General features: G+C 37.1%; 2 protein-coding genes across 10 annotated transcripts in view; one reads left to right on the top strand and one right to left on the bottom strand.

The window, feature by feature from the left end:
• Positions 1-27,028, top strand: part of ASTN2 (astrotactin 2) — a 1,150,327-nt gene that overhangs the window by 715,708 nt on the left and 407,591 nt on the right. The window lies entirely within an intron of this gene.
• Positions 16,233-27,028, bottom strand: part of TRIM32 (tripartite motif containing 32) — a 66,781-nt gene continuing 55,985 nt past the window's right edge. The window contains exons 4-5 of the transcript XR_001630000.2: positions 24,020-24,214; positions 16,233-16,471 (exon numbers count right to left, since the gene is read on the bottom strand). The gene's annotated coding sequence lies outside the window, so the exon portion shown is untranslated. The remainder of the gene's footprint in view (positions 16,472-24,019; positions 24,215-27,028) is intronic.

Genomic DNA, 27,028 nt, shown 5'->3' with positions numbered 1-27,028 from the left:
TTGATCGGAACCCATTTCCATGTTGTTGATATTTGCACTAAGGTGATCATTTAGAGTCTTCATCCCCAATCATATCCCCTTGACCCATGTGATAAAGCAGTTGTTTTTCTTCTGTGTTTCTACTCCCACAGCCCCTCCTCTGAATGTGGATAGTGTTCTTTCTCGTAGATCCCTGTGGGTTGTTCAGGATCACTGCATTGCCACTAATGGAGAAGTCTATTATATTCGATTGTGCCACAGTGTATTCTTCTGTTTTGACAGCTTTTTGATGAATTGAGTCAGACAAACATTAATGACAATGACATTCTATGTTTCTACCCCTGTCCTTATCTACAAGCTGCCAAGGAACCTCAACCTTTTCCCATTATAACCTGAAGTCAACCCACACCTCTGCTCACACCTCACCCTGCCCAGGTCAGCCTAAGTTCTTATTCAATGCAGGTAATTTGAGAACTGTAGCTCAGAACTCCCAAACTCAAGACCCCACTTACCTCAATGTTCCCAGCCATGAGGACTACATATGTATTGTCCACCATACCCATCCAAAACCTGCATTTTAGCACTGGATATATAAGGATCAATTCCAATGAAAATTAAAAAAAAAAAAACAATCTTTTTGGTATTTAGGATTGTATGTCCCTTTCATGATATTGCAATCTGTGATAGAGAGTCATAGAGTTGACAGGGGATCATAGGATCAGAGCTAGAAAGCACCTTAATGAGCATCTAGTCTAGCCACCCCATTTAAAGATGAGGAAACTGAAGCTTAGAAAGATTAAGTACTAACCAGGGTTACCAGAAATCTAGTGTGATGGACAGAATTTGTACCCAAGTTTTCTTGACTCCAAATCCAGAACTTTAGCTGTTATACCAGATTGTCTCACTGATATTTTTACTTAAAGAGGAATTATCATACTTGCCTCTCTCTCCTCCCCACATCCTCCAGAGAGGTTAAAGACTACTCCCTGAGTCCAACAGAATGAGAGCAGATCAGAGACCATAGGAAGAAAATGACACACAAAAAAAAACTAGGACTCAGAATCACAAGATTACCATATTTACAGCCCCCTCCCTTGAAGAGTACTGGTAGAATATTCAGTAAATTGTTCCACATATAGTTATACCATCAGATGTTTTTATTTGTTTTTCTTCATCATAAAGTAGGTTTTGATCTAAGTGGCAGGGTGGAGAGGGACAAAGTGACTATGATAAAAAGACAAAAGTCATCAATAAAATGTTATTAAAAAAAAATCTGAAAATAATCACTGTCCCATATACCCACCTAAAAAAAAGTTTAAAGCCATGATCATGTAGGGTTTTAAATGTTGAACTGTAGTTTGCATTTTAGTCGGTAGAAAAAATGGACACCTGAAACTTCTTGATCAGGGAAATGACATGGTCAGTCAGTCTTGTGCTTTAGGGCTATCCATTTATAAGTTGTGTGTGGGATGAATTGGAGACAGGACACCATGGGACCAATTAGGAAGCTGTAGAAATAGTCTAAGTCCGTGGTTTTCAAACTTTTCCATACTTGTAGAACCCTTCAGTTTAAACCAAACTTTAGTAGAACCTTTATAGTAAAAATCCTCTAAAATTATTATTTTTAATACCTATTAACCAACAATATAAGATTCATTAAAAACAAATAAACAAATAACTTTGAGTGTTTCAGGATTTCTTGAAACATTGTTTGAGAAACACTAGACTAGATAAAGTTTTTTAAAAAGACCTAAACCTCAATGGAAGCTTTGAACCCTGCCTTATCTGAACTTTTTATCTCTCTCAGCATCTTTCATAGTGTTTTGGATCAAGTCAAATCCTCTCAGGTCAGGAAGTCCTGGGTCAAATAGATAACAGTGAAAGAGTATCTGCCCTCAGGAAGCAGATAATCTTTTGTAACACCTGGATGAGTAAATATCTAAAAAATAAAATTTAAGTGATGTTTTTTTACCCTCAAGGGAAGGGCAATAATAACTGGGAAAAGAGGAGAGACCTCTTATAGGGCCCTTGAGCTGGCATTTAAGACTTTGGATGGAGCTAGGGATCCCAAGAAGGGAAGGGAAGATGAGGAAGGAGAATATTTCAGGCATAGGGGATGGTTTCGATCTGTCACTTTTCAGTTGTCTGACTCTTCATGATGGTTTTCTTGGCAAAGATAATGAAGTGGTTTGACATTTTCTCCAACTCATTTTATAGATAAGGAAAATAAAGCAAACAGGGTTAAATGACTTATCCAGGGTCACACAGTAAGTAAGTAGCTGAGGTTGGATTTGAACTCAGGAAGATTAATCTTCCTGACTCCAAGAGTAGCACTAGCTACTATGCCACCTAGCTAGAGTGTCACTATTTAAGAATATTTGTATAATGGGTTCAAATCAAGAAAACATGTAATGCCCAGTGGATTTACGCGTCGGCTATGGGGGGTGGGGGGGAGGAAAAGAAAATGGTCTATGTCTTTAATGAATAATGCTTGGAAATGATCAAATAAAATAAAAAAAAAAGAATATTTGTATAATAATTGAGCTAATTAAAAATGGAAGAAAATGTACTTCTTTTGTTATAAACTCATTAACCAGGTGAGGCAAGATACAGAATCCCATTAACCCCCTTGGAATATCCTCTACACCCCCCCCCACACACACACACACATATACACATAGAGGTTCAAGTTAGTGATGAGATAAGTAATCTTACCTCCATTTGACATATGAGAGTATAAATGAGGAAACTGAGGAAGAATGAGATGGTATGAACTTTACAAGAGCTTTCTAATCAGTGACAATAAATTACCTTAATAATTCAAAGCATGGTTGCCCCTAGTTCTTGCCCTAGTAATGGTGATCCCTGAAATTGAAAGAAATTACAGGCTGGAGAAACATGACATTTTGCTAAAGTAGTTCAGCTTCCATCTGCTAGCTTGGGTACCTGTCTTTTTGCTTCAACATTCTCCAATAAGGCCTAGAACAAGCATAGCAAATGGCCTATGAGAATATCCCCAAAGTGTTAGCTATTTAACAAATGGGGAAATGTATGAAACTTCACATGACTTGCCTGAGTAATGCTTTTGTGTTAATATTCTATGATCCATAGATTCATGGACCATTGAGGCCAGAAGGAACCTTAAAGGTCATCCAGTACAAACTTGTTTAATAGATGAGGAGGCTGAGGCATAGAGGGGCAAATCTTTGCCCAGAGCCACATTGCTAATAAATTGAAAATTCTAGGATTAGTAATGAAGGAGAGAGGTAAGGTAAGCAGGGGAGAAAGGGGGAGGGGTGATGAAAGAGTCTGAAACTAAAGCACTAAGGCTATGAATATACCATAAGTTTCAACTGAATTCACATAATGGTGGGAAGAGATTTGCTCTTTTCTTGTGGGCTTTTTTACTCAGTTGTCTAAAGATTAAAATAAACAAAACAAAATGAACATTTAAAGCAAAAAGCAATATAGTTGAATGGAGACCACAAGAAGGTTAATCTATTAGTCATTATGCTATAGCAGAGAGTTCTGAATTTTGATTCTAAAGACCTATGTTCTAATCATAGTTTATCCACAAGTATCCTTGAACAAATCACTTCATATCTTTAAGTCTCAGTTTTGAGAGAGGGAGGGATGAGAGAAAGAGAGAGACAGAGAGAGACAGAGACAGAGAGACAGAGAGACAGAAACAGAGAGACAGACAGACAGACAGAGGGAGAGACAGACAGACAGACAGAGGGAGAGACAGAGAGACAGAGAGAGAGAGAGAGGAAGAGGAAGAGGGAGAGATAAGTCTGAAAATTAATGTTGTAACATTAAGTGTTCTATGGTCTAGGTTCTAGAGTCTCTTCTAAGTACATGATCTATGCAATTGCTTTAACTTAGTTGGTCAGTAAGGTGAGCAAAATTTTATGAACCTTGAGGGTCTAGAAATGTCACAGCCAGAACAAGGCATGAATAAGTTTCCTAAAAGTAGCCTCTGCTTCCACATGATGGTTTTTCTACCTGCAAAGGCCCGGCTTAAACTCCTTATTATTGAGTTAATGCTCATAAGTCATTATCACTTGGGTTAAGCCTTAAACAACCAGAGGCATAATGGAGAATCTATTTGTTCCCTGATTCAGGACCCCTGGGTTCTAGTCTTGGCTTTGACACACTTTCATTGAATGATGTTGGACACCTGACATCTTCTCTGTGATCTTTAGTTTCCTGATCTATAAAAACGAGGGGGTTGGATTAGCAGCTGGTTTCCAAAATCTCTTGAGATCCTATGTGATAATGTATATAAAATGCTTTGCAGAACTTAAAGACTAACAGAAATATCAGCTGTTATCCCTTCTGGCAAAATCCCATGATTCAATTATTATAAATTCTATGTAAACAAATCTAGTCTATAAAAAAATAAACTAAGAATCAACTCTAAACTTAAAGGTATAAACATATTTGTATCTCTATAGTTATCTCCTTCTATCTTAAAGTAAGATAGATAGATAATAGGTGTTTACATATATTTCCCCAAAAAACATTAATTGCAGATAAAAGTATAATGTAGATTATGCCACGGACCCTCTGAAGTTCTCACAACTGTGAGAACAGCTGATCTTTGAATGAGAAGAAAATGCTAGTAATAACTGACATTTAAGGTTTACAAAGTCTTTTACATACATTATCTCATTTAAGCCTTATAACAACCCTGAAAGGTAAGCAGATATTATTATCCCCATTTTAGAGAGGAAGAAAGAGATTTAGACTCAGTGGCTTCTATGCATGCTCATCATATAGTTTGGACAGTATATGTTAGAAACAATATTTGAATTCACGTCACTTAACAGTGTGGTCCAGTGAAAAGCGATAGTTTTAGAGCCATTTAAAAAGTTATATTCCCAGCTCTATGACTCTTGGATGTGACTTTAGATGAGTTACTTCTGGCCATTAATTTCCTTATCTAAGATCATGTTGTTTAGTTGATAAATCAAGTCTGACACAATGACACCATTTGGAGTTTTCTTGTCAAAGATTCTGGAGTGATTTGCTGTGTCCTTCTCCAGCTCATTTTACAAATGGAGAAACTGAGGCAAAAGGTTAGGTGCCTTGACCAGGATCTCACAGGTAATAAGGGTCTGAGGCTGAATTTCAACCCCAAATAACCGATCCTATGATCCTAATTTCAGTGCTCTATTCTTTATGAAACACTGCCAACATTTAAACAGTCTGTCAGAGTACAATCATCTACACAGTAAACTTTAGGGCTGCTAGAGATTAGGAAGGTGATGGTGCATGAATGGCATGGAGACAGAGACTAGTTACTTCTTTGGGCTTGAAGGGAATTGTTCATGGAAATGGCCAACCATTCCAGTATCTTTCGAAGAAAAGTCCAAATGGGGTCATGAGAAGTCAGACATAGCTGAATAACAAATAAAGATAAAGCACATATAGATAACTGTCATTGCTAATATCATCTGGAAATTCTTAAAATCAGTACAGTACAAAGTGCTGAAGAGTAAAAGTAATTGTCAATTATCTTTTGAGGGCATCAGCAAAGTCTTTCTGGAACAGGTGCTATTTGAGTTGGGCTTTAAAGAATGAGATCTCTGGATAATGCAAAAGAAAGGACATTTCAGGTTTAAGGAATAGTTTAGGGGAATGAGGAAGGCACAGAGGTTAGAAAGTACAGAATGTCTCTGGGAGAACAAGAGCTCTCTAATTATGAGATAATATTGGAAAGGGTGGCACCAGATGGTAGAAAGACTTGAATACCAAGTCGAAGAATAAAAACTTTACACGGTAGGCCTTTGGGAGTCAATGAAGATTTTTGAGCCAGGGTGAAATATTACTTGATTCATCTATAAGAAAGATTATTCTGACAGTGGTATGAAGGATTGGGGAGTAGGAGACAGTGGAGGTAGGAAGACTCTTAGGAAGTTATTGAAGTAGTCCAGATGGGTGGTAATAAGAACCTGTACTAGGATGGCGGCAATGGGAATAATAAAGAGGACAAAATGAATGTGAGAAATGTTGCTAAGGGGAAAATGATAAAGTTTGATGACTTCTTGTATACATGTTGAGGGAGGGAGAAGAGGCAAAGCTAACAAGTTTTTGAACAGCGCTACCACAGACACACACACTGAAGGCAGAAAAGGATTGGGGGAAAGACTAGAAGTTCTGATTGGGAAATGTTGAATCTTTCCTAGATTTTAGCAATATGACCTAGAGCACTTATCTAAAAATAAAAGCATCAATTGAGAATGTAAATATTTTACTATCTTCTTAACTCCTTGAGGGCAGAGACCATGTTTTATTTATATTTGCAACATCTGATAAGAAGGAGCTTAGTGTATGTAGGCAATGAGTAAAGAATTGACCTTTTCAGAGTCAGGAAAATAGGGGTTTAAGACCCTTCTCTGAAACACACTGGCTGTGTGACTCTAAAAAAGAGAAGTCTTCTCTCTGCCTCCAGACAATTTTCTAAGACACTCAAGTGACAGAACAGTTGTCGATCTGTATTTGTAGAGAGCATTTCCTTCCTGAGTGTTCCCCATAGTTAAAATCACAGATCCGGATCTGCCTCAAATTAAATAATTAAACAAAATCTCACAACTGACATGGGTTTTAAGTTCTCATTGGAAGCCCTTAATTGGAAGCCCTTAATTCAGTGATGAATGGATTGTCTTTTGGAATGCTGTAACATGAGTTGTATGGTAACATTTTATCAATTTTTAATCTAATAGTCTCTGGGGGCAGGAAGAGTCCTCACAAATGCTTGGCCATAGACTCACAGAATATTCAAGGTTGAAATGGACCTTAGAATACAGAGTTCTAGGGAACAATACTGAATTTGAAGGAGATCTTAGAGCATGGAATGTCAGAGCAGGAAAGAACTTTGGCATGCATATAGGGCTGGGACAGATATTAGAACATAGAATACATCCGTTCAGCTTGGCACAAAGTAAAGACAGGACATCAGGCTATCACAGCTTGGGAATATTATCACCCCCTTTATTCTTACTTTATGCTCACCAAGCAAGCTTTCATTATGGAATTGGCTTATTCAGTTGTACTTTCCATATGGGAAGAAGACACGATAACCAGCTGACATGAATAGTTTGACCCTTTTTGCAGTTATAATTCTAGAGTCAATCCATCATTTGTCATTCTAGCTTATCAGTTGGGTATTTTGTTCTGTTTTTCAAGTGAATTAGTCTCCTAGAACCAGACAATTCTAAGAAAATGGTTATAATTGAGCTCCTGAGTCTAATAAATTGAGGACCACACCCCAATTCTCAGTAAGCCAACCAAAGTGCAGCTGGGCAGCTGGCTTCTCTCTGTCAGTCTGGCGCCATCATTAACTGCAACATGGGTATAAACTGGGGGCTCACATCAGATTGTCAACAGTCTCCTTCCTTTTGTCTTCTCTGCTCTCCCTCTGGGCACCTTGGCCAGCTTTTCATATAGCCACATCTAATGAGCTTTGGAAAAGAAGAAACCACTGCAGTGGAGGAAAATCTAATAGCAATTGCTTTGTCTTCTTTCCATTAGTCATTAGCATCAGGGGAAGAAAACACCCAAAGGCGGTGGGAGAGACAGCAAGATTAGAAACAGCGTTCTGCAGTTCGGGGGGTAATGAAGTGGACCCCTCAGCATCACTCCCACCAAATACGTGCCATGGGCACACATGGGCATACACACCAGTGCCAAGTAGGCACACACCTGTGCCCCAAACACCCACATACCAGTGCCAGATGCACACACACAAACAACAATGCTAAGTATTCACAAACACAACAGTGCTATGTACACACACACAATAGTGCAAACCATACACATATCAGTGTACACTGATGCACACAAGTACAATGCCAAAAACACATAGACACACAAAACAGTACAAGGCACACACATACAAGTGCCAGATGCACACATGTACCAGAAACATCCATAAATTAGTGACAGATACATACACACAAATACAACAATGCCATGTACACATATATCAGTGCCAAGTATACACAAGCACATCAGTGCTATTTATACACACATCAGTGCCAAGTATGCACACACATGCCAAAACATACCAATGCTAGATGCACACACACAAATACAATAATGGCAAGTAAGCACAAACACACCTGTGCCATATGCACACACAAACAACAGTGCAAAGCAACATACACAGTAGTGCTAGAAAACTGCACACTGGTGCCAAGCATACACACGCCAGTGCCAAGTATACACATAAAATGCCACCACCATAAAATACACACACCAATGCCAAGTATATACACATATGCCAAACACACACATACCATCCATGGCCCTGCTTCCTAATGTGTAAATGGGGGTGAAAATAATTATAGCATCTGCCTCACTAGATTTTGATGCTGATCAAATGAGATAATGAATGGAAAGTGCTTTATAAATTCTAAAGTCAATTTTTTATAGATGCATAACACTATGATCACCATATTAAAATTATTCTAGCCCAACAAGTTCTAGTATATCAAAGTTATAGTTGAGACTTAAGTCCAAATCGTGAGTGGAGCCTCTGTTCATTCCAAATTTTACCATGTGTTATACTACTGTAGACATCATTTGCAACGTCTTGATGGTCTTCAGATCAGCTCTAGCTCTGCCCTAGTAATACTTCACAAGTACCCAGTGTTGGGAGGAACAAATGAGAGAGTGAATAAATGAACTGCCTTTTGGAACACTAACATGATAGTTTTCTCAGATGTTTTTGGTGACTAATGAGGGGATTGACCTTATTTGATCATCAAAGTGGTTTTATGAAATGAATCGTGCCTGTATCATTATTATCCCAACTGAAGAAATGAAACAACTGAGTTATAGAGAGTTTATTTGTCTATCCATGCAACAAATATTTATTTAATACCTAGTATACGGAGCCTAGTTCTAGGCATTGGATGAAATTTAGCATTTAGGTAAGACATAATCCCCACTGTCGTGGAATTTATAATCTGATAAGAGAAGACTCTCAAACACAGATTTCCTGAAGAAATACAGATGCCAAATGGGAGAACAAAGATAATCCCAATCTTTGGGTTCTCAATAGAATTTGTTTTCTAATATGCCACACTCCTTTTATTGACATGCTTTAATAGTATAGACATGTATTTAGCATTCTATAGTACTAAGGGCAGCCAGACTGCTTAGTGGATAGAGAGCCAGACCTAGACATGGGAGGTCCTGGGTTGAAATTAGCCTGAGACACTTCCTAGCTGTGTGATTCTGGGCAAGTCACTGAATCTCAATTGCCTGGCCCTTATCACTCTTCTACCTTGGAAACCAATACAAAATATTGATTCTAAGACAGAAGGTAAGGGTTTTAAAAAACATACAGAGTTCTGGAAAGTGCAGGCTTCAGAACTATTGTAACTCACAGGCAGCTAGATGGCTCACTGGATAGAGAACTGGAACTGATCATGAAGACTTGAGTTCAAGTCTGACCTCAAATATTTATTAGCTGGGTGAGCCTGAGCAAGTCACTTAATCTCTGTCTGTGGCAGTTTTCTCAACTGTAAAATGGGGGTAATAATGACAGCTGTTGTTGTGATAATTAAATGAGATAATATTTGCAAAGTACTTAAGGGTGCCTGACACATAATAGGTGCTTGTTAAAGGTTATTTACTTCTTTTCCTTCCTTCTTATTTGGTAATAACAATTGTTAATTGAAGTCTTTGCCCCAATAAGCCTGTGATGAGCTAGAGGTTAGAAATCGAAAGACCTGGATTCTAGACCTGGATGTACACTTTCTTTTTCTTTTCACTATTATTTCAGTCATACCCAAGTCTTTGTGACCCCAATTGGGATTTTCTTAGCAAAGATATTGGTTTGCCATTTCCTTCTCCAGTTCATTTTACTGATGAGGAAAGTGATAGAAATACGGTTAAATGACTTGTCTAGGTCACACAGCTAGTATCTAAGGCTACATTTGAACTCAGAAGAGTTTTCCCAAATCCAGGAATGGCACTTTATTTTGCTATGCTATCTGGCTGCCACCAAAGCCCCTCTTCTTATAGAAAAGATAAAGGGATGCATACCATGTAGTAATACAATTGATATCTAGATCCTATCCTTATTCCCATTTTACAGATAGAGATGATGAGAATGAGGGAAATGACTTGTGCAAGTTAATTTGGTGGGTTACATAGACTTAGGCCTGGGACAGCTAGATTGTACAGTGAATAGAGTGCCAGGTCCAGAGTTGAGGTACTGGGTTCAAATCTTCCTAATTGTATGACCTTGGGCAAGTCACTTAACCCCCATTGCCTAGTTCTTGCCACTCTTCTGTCTTAAAATTCATACTCAGACAGAAGGTATAAGTTTAAAAAAAAAAAAAGAATAGGGGGTTAGAGCTTAGAAATTTGAAATGTGATTTCATTGGTATAGGAAATTCTCAGGTGAAGAAATTCTGCCATTGAAGGTTGGAAACTCATCAGTGGCTTATAGTCTTAAAGGGTTGGCTAAAGCACTGAGAAAAGGGGGTCAGACAGTTGGCTCAGTGGGTAGAGGACCAGGCCTGGAGATGAGAGGACCAAAGTTCAAATATAGGCTCAGATACTTCCTAACTGTGTGACCTTGGGCAAGTAACTTAACCCTGTTTGCCTACACCTTGCCCTTCTTTCTTAAGTTATTAGTAGGACAGAAAATAAGGATTAGAAAAAAGAAGTTCTATGACAAAGATCACACATCCACTATGTGTCAGGGACAGGATTCGAACCCAGGTTCTCTTGCCTTCAAGGCTGGCACTCTATCCAATATACTATACTGTCATTTAAGAATAGGAATAATAGATATAATTTCTTCGGCAGAATGTCATGAGAATAAACTAACTCATCTACATAAAAATGACTTGGGCTTTTTACCTCACAGGGTCATTGGGAAACAGCCATTATACAACAAATGTGAGTTATTATTAAGAAGCTGAGACTCTAAATGACTCAAAAATAGTAGCAGAAGTAAAAATGTTTAATGCATTACTTTTCTCCCAGATTGGGGCTGATAATATTTAATAGAAGGTAAGATTCTTGAAAGTAGAGACTTGCATTCTTTGTATTTGATTCCCTATGGCCTAGCACAATGCATGGCACACATTAGGTACTTAATAAATGCTTCTGGATGGATTGAAGACATTAATGTTATTATGATTGCATTGCTATTGTCAAGGAAGGTAGAGGGAATTATGCTGAAAGAAAAAGCCTGCAATATGAGAACTGAAGGTGAAATATCACGAAGAACCCATTAGCCTTTTTAAATTCTGCACTTGGCAAGGAAGTCATGAAATGTGCTTCATTGACAGATCAGAGTTCATTAATCTGGTAACTCATGGCAGAGGATGGTGTATGTGTCTGTTTCAGGAGCTTCTCTAGCCTGTGATCTGATCATGTCAGATAAAAAGGAGATCAGCATGCTTCGTGGGACTGTTTCATAATTATTTTAAAGAGGTTCAATCTGTTTTCATGATCATAGATTGAGAGGGGCAGGAACCTTGCAGTCCCTCTAATCTAACTTCCCATTATACAAGAAAACAAGGCAGGGAAAGGTGAAGCAACTTGCCCAAGGTCACACAAGTGACTTTGACAGAGCTGAGATTCAAACCTGGAGCTTTGGCTTCCAGCTCCAGAGATAAAAATTAGAAAATATCTAGATTCCCTTTCAGCTGTAAATCCACTGAACTTATGAAAAAAGCAATTGAAGTAATCTCTATTTTACAAGAAAAATGAGACCCATTAAGATAGATTTCCTTCATCTCTTCAGCCCAGTCAATGTGATTTCTTTTTCTTCTCTTCTCTTCTCTTCTCTTCTCTTCTCTTCTCTTCTCTTCTCTTCTCTTCTCTTCTCTTCTCTTCTCTTCTCTTTTCTCTTCTCTTCTCTCCCCCATGAAAATTAAACAGTGCTCCTTTTATCTCTCTTGTAATGCTTTTCTTTAATTACTAATGTACTTTTCTCATCTCTTCCCCCTTCTCCTTCCCCACTATATGATATGAACAAGGATTTATAGATTTCGTGTGACTCAATGACATCATCTTTCAATTGTGAACAAGAAGGTATCAACACTTATGCCTTGTTTTAGGGGACTTCTTTGCCATGTTTTGACCAGATATGGAAACACCCTTAATATCTACCTCTCCCCTTAGGAAATCATCCCTTATTCAGAGTATCTCCCTGGCTCTGTCAAGCATCCAGACCATATGGTTAATTAGCTAAAATTTGCGACCACATCTGTGATGGTGATTTTTTTTTTGCATGTGCTAACTTAATTATGGAAGCCACATGGCCCTTAGGAAGAGCCATTGGCACAGAGGCTACAGAGTTTATCTCTAGTTATAATGACACCTAAATTCATAGAAGAATCTAGGGAATATATAGCCTTATTTTGACCTCCTTTCTATGCAAGGCAAATCCAGAGGGCTTTGAAAGTTGACTGTATTAGGTTTGGCACTAAAGCTGCTCATATCAGAACTGTATTTTGTTGGCACTGTGGTTCATTGTTTGCATGTTCTGGCAAGTGATCTTATAAATATGACAACCCCCTTGAGTGGCATAAAGGAGTGCATGCTTTCTTCTCCCCTTCTGTACTTCCCAAACTGCCCTTAACTAAGTGGGAAAATATGACTACTTGTAAAAGAACAGAATAGCTAAAAGTTAGAGAATTTGGGAATTTCAGAGATGGAAGATCCCTAAGAAATCATCTAAATCACTTCAGTAAGCATGTAGTAATCAGCTGTGTTCTAAGCACTGATCTAAACCAACTCTCACAATTTGCAAAGGATTCAACAATCAGAGAAAAGTGATTTTCCTATGGTCACACAGTCAGTCAATGACCATACTGTGCTTGCATTTATTGAAATGAATCCATGAAAGCATCACCAAAACAGAGTTGTAATTAGGAATCCACCGCCCATCAAATGAAAGAAATTTAGGACTTAATTGGAGTTTTGTGTTTCCTTCTATGAACTGGATGACTTTTTTTCCCCCTAGAAATCATGATAATAAGTTATTCTTTAGGGCTATGCCATCATATTATTTGCCCTCATTTCTTAGCTGCCTGAAGACAGGGTCAAGACTTGCACCTGGAGCCCTGGGTCATAACCAGTCAATTTGTTGCTGTGCAGTGGAAATGAACAGAGATCCAGACAAGATATCTGTAGTCGTGATGAAGTACCAAAGATCCATGAAATACTTGTCTTCCCGTCAGACACTTGAGACAAGTGTCACAAAAAGTTACCTCAATTAGAGAGGGACATGGGTATACAGCAAATGTATCACCATGTAGATCACTATTCTCAGAATTCAGGACACCACAAAGCCGGTGCTGGAATCTGTAGTTGTAGCCAAAGGATTATGAAACTTGCATGTATCTTTTGACCCAGCAATACCACTATTAAATTTGTTTCCTAAGGTGATCAGGCAAAAAGGGGAAAAAAACCCAGAATATCTTCTAAAAAGGTTCTTGCCGCACTCTTTGTGGTGGCCAAAAACTTGGAAATTGAAGGGATGCCCATCAATTGGGGAATGACTACACAAGTTGTGACATATGATTGGTATGAAATACTATTGTATTGTATGAAATGATACAGGTTAATTTTTTTAAAAACATGGAAAGGCCTACTTGAAATTATGGAGAGTGAAGTGAGTAGGACCAAGAGAGCACCATATACAGCAACAGAAATATTAGTTGAAGAATAACTTGTGTATGGCCACCTCTAGAGAAAGAACTGATAAATAGAAATAAGCAAGACATAGTTTTAAATATATTAAGATGCCTTATCTAGTGGGGGAGAGGAGGGGAAGGAGACATGGGAATTTTAATGTAGCAAACAAATAAATAAATTTAAAAAGAAAAAAAAACCAACAAAATCAGTACTGAAGAGGTTGGAAACCTTCTCCCTACAATACTCCATCCCAGAGGAAAAGGTTTATAGGTAGTTCTGTTTTAAAACCAACCTTAGCACCTAGTTATTAAGAATAATTATTCATTTCTCCTTAATTGGTTCCTAAGAAGCCTGACTATACAGTAATATGCTGCTAAATGTTTGATGAAAGCATCCAATATACTTTTAAGTTTAATCTGAATTAATATTGTCTCCATCCTCTTCTTAAATTCAGAGAATCAACAAAACAATAAGTTGTCTTGATTTCTAGCATTTGTCAATTTTTGACAATTTAACAATCCACTCTTCAGAGCTATTCAAGCTAACTCCAGCACAACCCTGAGTGGTAAGCTTTAAAGCAAATAGATAAAAGCTTTGGATGAAGATATGAAGGATAACACCAAATCTAAAACCCAAAGTATCCTCAAACTCTAAATATATTACATTAGATGTAAAAGACCTTGGCTATGATCTATTCATGTCTATAATTTTTCAGAAAAGGAAAGTGAATCCCCAAAGAGAGAAAGTGACTTTCTTAGTGTTCTAGAAGACTATTACTAAACTTTAAGCTGAACCAAATTAGACTGAAAATGGAATCAAAATCTCAGTGACCCACAGACTGTCTGAATTGGAAGAGAGCTTTGGAGACCACCTCCCCAACTTCCTTCTCACTTTATAGAGTTCAAAAATGGAAGCAGGGTAGTCTTAGTGTCAGAAAATGGACTAGAACCTACTTTTCCTGTTGTTAGGCCAACATTCTATCTACATTGGTTGAAATTTGGGTCTGTCCTTCAGATACCATAAATCTCAGCAAGCAGGTAGCAGGGAACTGGCCCCTTGATCTTTTCAGGCACATTTACTCCAAGCTCACCCATCCCCCCAAGGTCTCACAGGGAGTAAATAGAAGAACCATAGATAGGGTGTATGGGGTGTTCAGGGAGAACTCTGGTGTAAGTGCTTGCTAAGCCTTTTCATGACTATTCATTCACCTTTGATGTCTACCTCTTACCCAATTCTCATCTGTGGCTCCAAAAAGCTGTAAAATAATCTCAGCAGACAGACTAAACCAGGTTGAAGATAACAGAGAAGGGTCTCAAACCTGTCAGTTAGTTGGAGAGTGTCTACCCCAAGTGGGTGAAGATTTCCCTCAGCAGACTGGGTAGATGAGAACAATTTATTCCATCGCTTGTGAAGGCAGCTGAAGCAGGAACTGGAGAGTACTTAGAGCTTGGTAGGACATCAAAGATGCCTACGTCATCTTCTACATCCCTGGCCATTGCTAGTTGTCTTGACTTTTGTCTTGCCATTGAACATCAGTGACTCTGGGAGAGTGAAATTAATGACTTTGTGCACCTCTGCCTCACTTAAATCCAATCCACACACAAATTAAGACATCATCATGTGATGTCATTTGTCCTTCTTGAAAACGAAGGATGAATAAGAACAATAACTAATAGCAGAACAAAAGTTTGACTCCAGATCCCTGAATCTAAATCCAATGCTCTTTCTATTGGACTTTGCTGTCTCTCCATTTACCAACTCATTATAGCAAAACTACTTTGGAAAGGCTAATTATAAACTGCCATGCTTGAAAGAGCTCTTTGTTTTCCCCATATGTATTTAGGGAAAATTTATTTTGGGATGACCATACTTTCCTTTCTTGAGTTGTTTCTAATTCTCTACTGATTTTCATATTTTTAACCTGTTCCTCCTATCCAATCCTCAAGTTCTTGGACCCCAGGATATTTGAGACACCAGATGTGTATGTGAGGAAATATTTAGGAAAAACAAAAGATTCCTAGAATCAGGGAGACAGAGGTGTGTGCTCAGGAAGTATGCCCAGCACCAATTATTCAACTAAGCCATGGCTCCCTCTCCCCTACATTATCATGTTAATATAAAGGTTTAGGGAATTTCTCTGCCACCACCTCTTTTCCGTAGGCTACCTAGACTGCCCTCAAAATCCTCTCCCCATTCATATTAAGAGGTGGTCTCTTATTGGGAACTGAAGACATTTAGGATTTGAGCTGAACCTTCTTCCTCACTTCCCATTCAGCTATTGGCAGTCACTGCCTTTATCATGGGCACCCCTGGAGACTAGCTGCCTTTCTCCATAGTATTTAAATCAAGGATATTTCTTAAAACTACCCACTATGTCAATGGCAGAATTATAGTTCACAGTCTTACACTCACCAAAAAAATCCTCCCTGGGTCAAAACTTGCCTAATACTGCTATCTTCCCCCATCAGGGAGGGGAATGAGTGGGAAATTCCCAGATGGACTATGGTTTCCCATTCTACTTCCTACTTGGGTAATCTTTCAAAGTACAATTACTAATTATCTCACAGAACAAGTCCAAGGAGATTGAAAAAATGAATTTTTAAAAAATTGAAAACACAGATCATTAGCTAACAAACCCAACAATCAGCTGAAAAATCCATTGGAAAGCCAGTAAAACTTTTGCATTTGAGACATGTTCCTTGAGAACAGAGAAGAAAAACAATAAAAAAAAAAAACTGGACTAGGTCAAGGTCCTTGCTCTATGTCACTAAACAGCTGTGCAAGCTTACTGCATCTTTTTGGCCTTCTGTTTTCTTATCTGTAAAATAAAGAGAAGAAAAATAAATAAATAAAATAAAATAGGGAAGGGCTGACTTAGGTGGTCTTTGAGATCTTGCCTAGTTCTATAAATTTTCGAAATTCTAACATTCTACATTCTAAGTCCCCTTCTCACTCTGACATTCTGTATTCCAAGGGCCATTTATTTCTCATATTCCATGTTTTATGACTTGCCTTCTCTGAAGGAGAATGCAAGGAAATTTTCAATGGATAGAGGTGAATCTATTCCCCTGGACTTCAGATATTCAATAAGGTCAAATCAAGGTCTGCAATGTCTTCCCTTTAAAAAAAAGGAAGAATACAAAATGTTTGGAATTCTAGGATCAGGCATATTTGGCATAGTCGTGGATGAGCCCTACTCCATCTTATTATTTAGGATGACTAAATCAGGGATTTGTAACTTGGTGTCCATGGACTCTCCCTCTAACTAACTAGCTAGATAGATAACCATATTTCAGTGGAATTCACTTTCTCTGTAATCCCCTTATTTTATATTATGCATTTAAAAACATTTTTCTGAGAAGGGGTCTAAAAGTTTTACCAAACTCCATAAAGGGTCCATAACACAAATAAGATTAAGAACTCCAGGATTAGAGGGTCTTGTTCCAAGGATTCCTTTGGTTTACAGACTAATGATACTATGTCTCTATCTTTATATTGCACATAGTAGGAATTTAGTGAGTGCTTGAAGAATCAGTTGTCCCATTACTCACTAGAATGAACCTAAAGCAGCCTCAGCTCAAAGGAGGGGAAGGCTCTTGTTCTTCCAAACATGATTTGCTACACAGCAATAAATCATTTTCCTGCCTCGATACCACAGGGTCTCTCTAGCTATTTTGATGGCCATTGCACTTCCTAAAAGAAATGGTAAATTTGTTTCAATTATAAGTGAATTTCACATAGCAATTTATTCTAAGGAATGAAGAATGAGAATATCACAAATTCCAAATAAAACAATATGTCCCAGTCAGAGATCCATAAAGACTGGGTCTTTTAGGGGGAAAAAATATACTCATAGCCTAGCATCCTATATAGCTTTGTTTTTACTTTTATTGGTTATCAAATAAAATCTAATTGTTTTTCCTTGAAATGCTCCTACCTCCTAAACACACAAAGTATCAGGACAGTTCATGATAATATCTACTCTTTAGAAATTTTTTAAAGAAATAATCTTCCTTATTCTTAGTCTTTGGGTGCTATATTTGTAGGAGGAGCACTTCACTGTACATCACCTAGGGAAAAAAAAGTACTTAACTTGTAGTAAGGATACTGCTGTTCAAGTTCTCACTCTTGTACTTTCTTAACTATATGATCAGGTTATGCCATTTAACCTTTCAGGGATTCAGTTTCATTATCTTGAAATTGTATCAACTTCTACTCTGTTAGACTGTAGGGCTGAACCCTCACAGAACAGATTTGATATCTGAGTAACCTCCCAATATGAACAAATAATAGCTGAGTCACTACACATACTCAGTTTATTACTGCTGTCCCCAAAACATTCATATAGCCCAACAGAGATTACAGAGGATACAGTACTGGACTTGGAATTTGGAAGACCAGGGTTTGAATCTTACTTTCAACATTTACTTAGTTGTGTGATCCTAAGAAAGTCACTTAACCTTTTTTCAGTCTTAGTTTCCTCATCCATTAAACAGGGATAATAATAATAATAACACCTACCTCCTAGAGTTGTTGTGAGGATCAAATTAAATAACATGTAAATTGTTTTGCAAACCTTAAAGCACTAAATAAATCCTAAGTCCTAACTCCCGGTTTTCAGTTTCACTGAGAGCATTAAGCTAACAAGACATCAAACTTAGACAGGGATTATCACAATGCTTGCAAATAATATAATGGACTAATATTGTAGCTCCTTTGGCGAAACAATAGTTATAGACCTATTTCAAGAGAGTCCTATTTCAAGTGTCTTCATTCCCTCGAAACAAAATAAACAAAAAAATTCTTAGAAGAATAGCTGAAGTCTCACCACTTGGGTGAGGGCCTTAATAAAGTGCATTAGTGTCATTTGGCCATTTTCTCCCACTCCAATTATCTACATGCACAGACTTTGCATCTCTGAGTTTTTTTATAATTTCCATGGTGCTGTCCATGGTGCCAATATGATCACTGAAACTACCAGGGCTACAGGCTTGGGTCAGCTATTTCCCACCACTTGGCTGGAAACATTCTGGCATTGTCTAGCTAATTCTGCATTCCTAATGTCCATGATCCTAAAATATTTATCTATCTTCCTTGACTCCTCTTTTCACAGAAGCCCTTCCCTCTTAACCTTTGTGCATACATTAGAGCAAAGGGCTACAGTGGATCTTTCTGTTGTTAGAGAAGTGTTGGCCCTTTTTCAACTAATACAACCAAGTAGGGAGGGCATGGCCCAACTCCTGTTTGCAAGAAGAGGCCATCTCATTCACTCACTCAACTTAAAGCAGTTTAGAAACCTGAACTATTAATATAATCATCCCACATGGGAACATTTCTAGCCTGGAGCTAGTGATGATATTCCAGTGATTGCAACAATATTCATCAGGAAGGGGGATCTAGAGCCACAACTTAGGTAAAGTTATCTCTATAACACAAGCTGATCCAAAAGTTTTTTTTTTAATATCCTGAGAAAAATATGAACCCATCCCCCTTTACAAATGAAAGCATGAATATACTTCCTTCATTTCAACTTAAAAATAGTCTAGCATTAATAGAGATTTAGAGCTGGAAAGAACCTTAAAAATCGTCCAAACTACCCATCTCATTTTATTGACAAGGAGACAGAGATCCAATGAGAATAAATTATTTGACTGAGGTCACACAAAGTAGTCCAGATAGAAGTTGAGCCCAAATCCTCTGATCTAATGCTTCTTACTATGCCACATTGACCCAGAAGAAAAAAAACTGAAATATGTAACTCACACTTCCAAGTCCTTTAAGCTTTATAAAGTACATTTCTCATGACAGTCTTGTGAGGAAAGTAGTATAAATGATACAGTTATTTATATACAGATAAAAGAGATAATGCAATAGTGATTATAACATAACTTTTCTTCTTTAATGGCTTCAGTCATTCATTACATCATCACCATTAATGCATTTTACAATATATTCAATGGAAAGCAAACTTGGATTTGACAGTTCATCTTGTGGTATAGATCATCTTGAATAATTCTTAATTACATTTCATTTTTTTGCAACTCCTTTCAAACAATATAACAGTAATAGGCAAATTTTATACACACACTCAACCCCCCACCCCCACATACACATACCCTCCAATAATTATGGATGCTGTTTTTATATTTGGAAAGGAGCCAACAAGCAGGAAAAGATCACAAGCTGTTGGTGATTCTAGGGATGCAGTAAATTTTGCTCCTGATTGAAGCTTTCCACAACTGAACAAATCCCTTGTTATGCCTCATAGATGACTTGTATGTAGTTCATTTTAACTCAGCCTTTATAATTTTGAATGTAGAACCAGAGATGATGCAAAAATCCAAGAAGTTTTTTTGCAATACTTTTCTAATATATGTTGGCTTTAAGAAAAGAGAATATTTCTTTTACTTGTACATAAGAATAATTATCAGAAATAAACAGAAAGCAAGCTTTCATTTCTTGGTGATGTTTCTTTTATTGTTTATACGTATTTAAAAGAGAGCATTAGACATTCTGCAAATTTTTAGGGAGAATGAAAAAGCCACATGTAACAAACTATAGTTAGATGTAATATTTTCAGTTTCCTATAATCCAATGAATAGTTTTGAGGTACATTCATAGATTTCAATTATTGGCCAAGATAGCATGGTATAATAAAAGAACACAATTCATAGTCTTAGGACAACTATTCAGATCTTGCCTCTGACACATATTACCTGTGTGACCTTGGGTAAGTCAACATCTCTGAGCCTCAGTTTCCTCATTAGCTCTATTATTCTGTAGTTCTACAAACTATATCAATACAATTCAGAATGCAATACTAAATTCCAAGGTAGCAGAAAACTTGAAAGCCTATTTTAAATAAAGGTCATGTAAAAGCAAAAGCTATTGATCCAAATTTTTAAAAAGCAAAAAATAAGGTATATTAATGGAAGAGACTTTAAGCCATAAAGATCTTGCCTGGAATTGCTGACATATTTGCAGCAATATTATTCAGTATCTTAAAAGTTTCTGTATAGTTCTGTGTATATATGTGAGTACCTTTATTTTAGAACACCAGCATGTTTTTGAATGACCTTTAAGATATATCTGTAATGTGTTCATTAACATTTCCCAGGAACTGGATGGAACCAGAAAATAATGTAAAAGATCCTCATACCATTCTGAATAAAAGCAACAGCCACATTATTCAAAAAAGGCTGCATTTATACCTTTTTGATAGAAACTATATGCTGCACATGGCATACATACATCTGACAAGCTCATTTTCTTAAAGATGCTTGACTTTTTTCTCTATGTACTCTACCATCCATATTTGCTGCAAAGCAATAGCCTGGATTGATTTACAATGTTTTAGATAATTTCTTCCCAATATAATGGTTATATCACAGACCCATAGATTTTAAGACTTAGAAAGGCCTTTGGTTGCCATCTACTTCAACCCTACATGAATGAAGCTCAACCTGAGCATACCTGATATTTAGTTGTCCAGCCTCTGCTTGAAGACTTCCAAAGAAAAGGACCCCACCATCTCTCAAGACAGTCCTTTACCCTTTTGTAAAGCTCTAGTTGTTGAAATCCCCCCACTATTAAGCCTACATTTTCTTCTTTTCAGTTTTTAAACCCTACTGTCTTCTAGCAGCACACAGAACAAATCTAATCCCTCTTTTAAATGAAAGTCTTTCAAATAATTAAACCCAGCCCTGTGTCCCATCTGAGTCCTTTTCTCTAGGTTAAATAACCCTAGATCTTTCAATCAATACTCATGGAATCAAGATTTTACCATCATATTTATCTTCCTCTGGACATTCCAGCTTATTATTGTCAAAGTGGAGTCTGTCATGTCAATTCACTATCAGTCTCATGATAGGCATGATTGAAGCTTAAAGAAACATTTCCATCAATAACAATGATGTACCAAATTATTTGGCTCATTTGTTCTGGGAAGGCAATATCAGGGATACAGTTGAATTACAGTGAGAAATATTCTGCTTTCTTAATTTCAGACATTTTCAGTTCAAACTTTGTTGCCCAGAAAACCAATAAACTCAGAGGTGCATCAGAAAGAGCACTAGATATATAGTCAAAAAACAAACAAACAAAAAACAGAGTTTAAATGCAGATTCTGACCCTTGAAATGTCTGTGACCTTGAGAAAGTCATTTAACCTCCTTCAGTCTCGGTTTCCTTATTTGTACAAAATGATTTGGATTAGATTAAGGAAACTTCTAGCTTTAAATGATGTGAACACAATTTTTACAAATCCAGTAACAATCTGGAAAAAATAGTTTATAAAGAAGTAGTTTATAAAGCTAATATTGTGTTTTGAAGCCATCTTTTTCAATGCTATGTTAAGGTTATGAATTCTATAACATAAAAAAGGCCCAAGCCCTTGACTTTTCCACTTTATTACTAGAACCCCAAGTGCCAAGTGATTTTTCTTTTACATAAAACAGAGGATTACAAAATACATTTGAGAACTTCCTACTACTTTTTGCCTTTCTTATTAACTGATTATTGTATTTGGTCACTGATAAAGTGTCCTTCACTCTTTTCTCTTGCCCTTCCATTTAAATACATTCAAGGAAATGATTCAGGGCTTTCATATAATCCTTTTTTAGATATTTTTTTCCTATCTAAAAATCCTTTAGGAAGGGATTTGAAAGGATATTGTTTTGTTAGTCAAAGGAAATGTAAAGAAATCAAAATAAGTAATTTATTTTATTTTCCATGGTTATTTAACATTAACAATTGAAAGTCACTTAGTAAGTCAACAGTTCAGAATGGCACTCAGCATAAGAGGTTGCTTTGATATATGCATCATTACTCTGGTTAGTACCATGTCCTATTAAAAAAAATACCTAACTTGTTCATTAATGTTTTCTAGAAGAAGGATCATTTATGATTAGAGGAATATTAGAATTCTCATCTCTTTTTGAATTACTTGCAGTCTTCTGGCCCTTGGTTAAGTCATTATTTTCAATTATTGGCTATTTAGAGTATTTTAAAATTATTTCAGGGCTTTATGACTTAGAAGTGGAATTTTCACCGCATTTATTAGTTCTTGAAGTCTTCATGCTGTGAATTGACTGGTTTTCACTTCTGTAGTTAACTATTCCTTTTATACAATTTAACAATATTTAAGTGTCTTCTGAGTTCAAGATTCTTTGGGATACAAAGATAAAGGTGACATAGTCCTTAAATTAAATGGATTTTCATTCTACTGAAAAGGCTATTGAATGCATATGTACAGATAGTAAATAAATGGCAATATAAAGAAGGAGAGAACACCAATAAATGGGGGAAGGTATCAAGGATGACTTTATGGAAAAGATGACCATTGAGCTGAGCCTTGAAGGAAGACTGGGATTCTGAAAAGGGGTAATGAGAATGGAGTAAAATCTAGGCATACGAGACAGCTGGTAAAATGTATGGAGACACAGGATAGATAGCATGTTGAGTTCAAGCAAATGGAAATTAAGTCCAGTTTTCCTGGAATATAGAGTGAATAGAACAAAAAAAAAAGCATGAAATAGTGCTGGAAATTTGTTTTTTAGGTATTTAATAAATGCTTGTAGAATTGACTTGAATTGGAACCAGATGATGGAAGTCCCTAAAATGCCAGGCTGAGGAGCTTGTACTTAATCCCAGAAACCATAAATGCTCAATGCTGCTATAATCTAAATACTAATTCTTCATTAAACTGACTTCTTTTCTTTTATTTTTTCTTCCAGGAGATTGATAGCATTTCAAATCCACTAAGGATATCCAGTTATATGCAAGAGAGTAGGGAGGTTACTATTATTTCTTTCTCTTATACTTTTTTATAATCAAATCACTGGGTTCTGAGTCAGAGGATCTGAGTGCACTAATCTGACTGCTACTGCTATATGACCTTGGGGAAATCAGTTTCTCTCTCTGGGTCTTATTTTCCTCATCTATGAAAGGAGGTAGTTGCTCTAACTGATCTTCAAATTCCTTTCCAGTTCTAAATACTTAGATAAAATAAGGATATAAAATAAAATAACTTTGAATGACAATTGTCTAACCCAGTTTATAGCCCCCTCTTCTTGGCTCAGAAGCCGGTGTAGAGAAACCATTCATCAATTGGCAGATGGAATTAAGTATTTTGATTTACCACCATCCCCATTTTGCTGCCAATAATGGCATAGAACAATCAGTGGCACGTAATAGGTGGTAGACTGAACATTTAAAATACTGCTTGACTTTTTAATTATCTGCATCCATCAATGGTTGGTCCTTGAAGCTAAGGGTCAATACTTGTGTAGATGGAAATTATAAATAATTTTATCCTTTAACAAAGGCAATACACTAGATTCACTGACAGATACATGGTCAGTACTTACTGAAGTCTGCTGAACTCTGCGTTTTCTTTTTTTCCTTTCCACACATGAAGTACATCATAACAAAGTATGATTCACAGGAGGATTTTTGTAAATTTGATGAGCTGTCATATGGAAGACAGATTGAAGTTGTTCTGCTTGGCCCCACATGGCAGAACTAGTAATAATAGGCAGAGGTCACAGGGAGACAGATTTCACCTTAATGTAACAAAAATAACACAATTAGAACTTTCTAAAAATGGAATGAATGGTCTCATATTGGAATGAATTCCCCATCAATAGAACATTGGAGAGGCTTTCTATAAGGATGCTACCTTTCAGTAGAGGTTGTGCTAGATGAGCTTTAAAATCCCTTCCAATTCTAAGTCTCTATGACTCCAGATTCCAGATACTTCATTTGCAAAATAAAATTAAACTCCTACCTGGCAGAAGACAAAGAGATAGAATAGATGAGTTCTCCAAGTCTCTTTTAGCTCTCAGACATAGAAGTCTAGAATTATTGTCACCTTATTCATATTATATGGCCTTCTGTTGGCAAAGTAAATTCTTGAGGAAGCTTGTAGGTCCTCAGTGCTGACTGTGGCAAAAGGTCTAGAATTATCCATTAAAGACTTTGAATCTTGACCCTGCCTAATACATGTGACCTGGTTTATCACAGAATAAATCTGCATGTGCTTGAGAGTTGTATTAAAATGTAAAGAATTCATATTCAAAGGCCTCTCTGGCTGTAAATTCTGCATATGGCACCCCTGGCTTCTGTCTACTTTGACTGTCCTAGTGTTTGCTCTGCAAAGTCATTGTTCAGCAATCACAACAAGAGAAGAATCCATTCATGGCAACCATTTCCTTTGCACATTCAGGATTTTAACTCTATGTAAATAAAAATTCCTGATCCATTTTCCTCTATCATAGATTCACAGGATATAGAGATAGGAGAGACCTTAAGAGATCACCTATTTCAGTTCCCCTTCACATTCTATAGATGAGACAACCTATTTTATCAGTAATGTATACTAAAATAATATCATAACTTTATATATTGCTTCATATATAGTAGCTTGTTTAATTCTCAAAATAACCCTCTGAGATAGATATTTACAATATCATTACTTTCATTTTATAGAAGGAGAAACTGAGGCCTAGAGACTGGAAAGGACTGGCCTAATTGACCAATAAAGTCAGGATTTGAATGAAGTCCTTATTCCAAATCTAGTACTCTTTCCATGATACTTATCTGCCTGGGGAAAGGATGCCCTAATCCAGAAATAATAAGGATAACTATTTTATATAATGCTTCAGCTATGTTATCCAATTTTTTTTCCTCACAAGAATCCTATGAAATAGAATTAAATAGTATTAGCCCTATCTAACAGATAAGGAAAGTGAGGCTCAGAAAAGTAGATAAAGATTTTTAGTTCAGATCTTCTCACCCAAATCTCTAACTTCCAATCCAAGAAGATGCAAATTATGGTATCTGCCCCTCCTTTCCCAAGTTCCTACCCTAGCCCCCTTTATCCCTGTCCCTCCTAAATTCATGCCATATGAGAATTGGTTTGAGGAATTAGAACTATTTCACCTGGAGAAGATTCAGAAGAGACATGGTTGGCTTGATAGCCCTTTTCAAGAATATGAAGGACTTTCAAATGGAAAAGAGATTAAACTTGTTCTATTTGGTGCCAGGGGATAGAGCCAGAAGTAATGGGTAGAAGTCACAAAAAAGTCATTTTACATTTGATGCCAGAAAAAATTTCCTAACTATTAGTTGCCCCCAAATGGAAAGGGCCGCCTTATTTAGAAGGTAGGCTTTCCATCCTTGAAAATCTTTAAAGCAGATTCCAGGGTGATTCATCAGATAGGCTATAGTAAAGATTTCTTCAAATGCAAGTTGAATTTGATGGCCACCACAGTCCCTTTTGTGATTTAAAAAAAAAAATTCTGTCACCCTGTTTTGTTTCTCCCTTCTTCTCTGCTTCTTCTTCCTCTGGATTCTGGTGCCAAGTCCTACCAGGCCAGCAGGTAGAAGATGCAGTCAGTCTTTCTAGGGTGCTCTGGGGAAGCCTAAAAGAGTTTTTTTTCTGGACAAATACCAGGGAAGAGATCAGGGCTGCAAAGGCTGTCAGAGGAAAAGCAAATGGAAAGGAACTTAGAGCCCTCTGCTGGTCAAATCTCAAATTGCAGTTTCTAAATGAAGAAAATGCCTACAACATTCTCTGGTGTTGAAATGATTGTCATTTGGGGTAGGAGTTAGTATCGCTGCCAAAATGATGAAAATAAGATCCTCTCACCTCTGCACAAATGTTACAGCTTTACACATCACTACACTCATCTATGAATGTATCACATACTTCTTAAAACAGCCCAAGGAAGGAGGCGAGGCACATGGGAGTCCCCCTGGCACCCATAGGACCTTGGGCTCCTTGTTGGACGCACCTACATCTCAGTTACATTATTGGTAAAATGAAGGCATTGGAATAAACGGGACTCTGAGGTCCCTTTCAACTCCAGATTTTACATTCCTAGGATTTATCCACTGTGGTGCAGAGGTAAAAAAAGTTCTGAATTTGGAGGCCAAGGACCCAGCTTTAAATCCTGACCCCACTATTTACTGTGTGCCTTTGCACAAATTATTTAATTTCTCTGCTCCTCATTTCTTTATTTGTAAAAAGAAAAGGGTTGGACCAGATGATGTCTAAGATCTTTCCTAGTTCTAAGTTAAAGTTCCTGCCATCCTCATTTAGAGCAGAAAAGGTCACCTAGTCCTCTCAGGTCATTTTGTAGATGAGAAATCTGAAGCCCAATAAGGTGAATCCCAAGTAAAAGAGTGTGAGATCCTAGAGTGAGAAGGGACCTCAGGTCCCCTTTTTAATTTTTTTTTTCATTACTTTAAATATTTTTTCCATGGTTCCATGATTCATGTTCTTTCTCTCCCCTCTTCCCTCCCCACTCCCAGAGCAGACAAGCAATTCCCCTGGGTTATAAAAATGTTGTCACTTGATATCTATTTCCATATTA

This window comes from Monodelphis domestica, chromosome 1 (assembly GCF_027887165.1).
Source record: "Monodelphis domestica isolate mMonDom1 chromosome 1, mMonDom1.pri, whole genome shotgun sequence".
Lineage (NCBI taxonomy): Eukaryota > Metazoa > Chordata > Mammalia > Didelphimorphia > Didelphidae > Monodelphis > Monodelphis domestica.
Note: the sequence above shows the minus strand (reverse complement) of the source record. Positions and strands in the feature narration are given on the sequence as shown.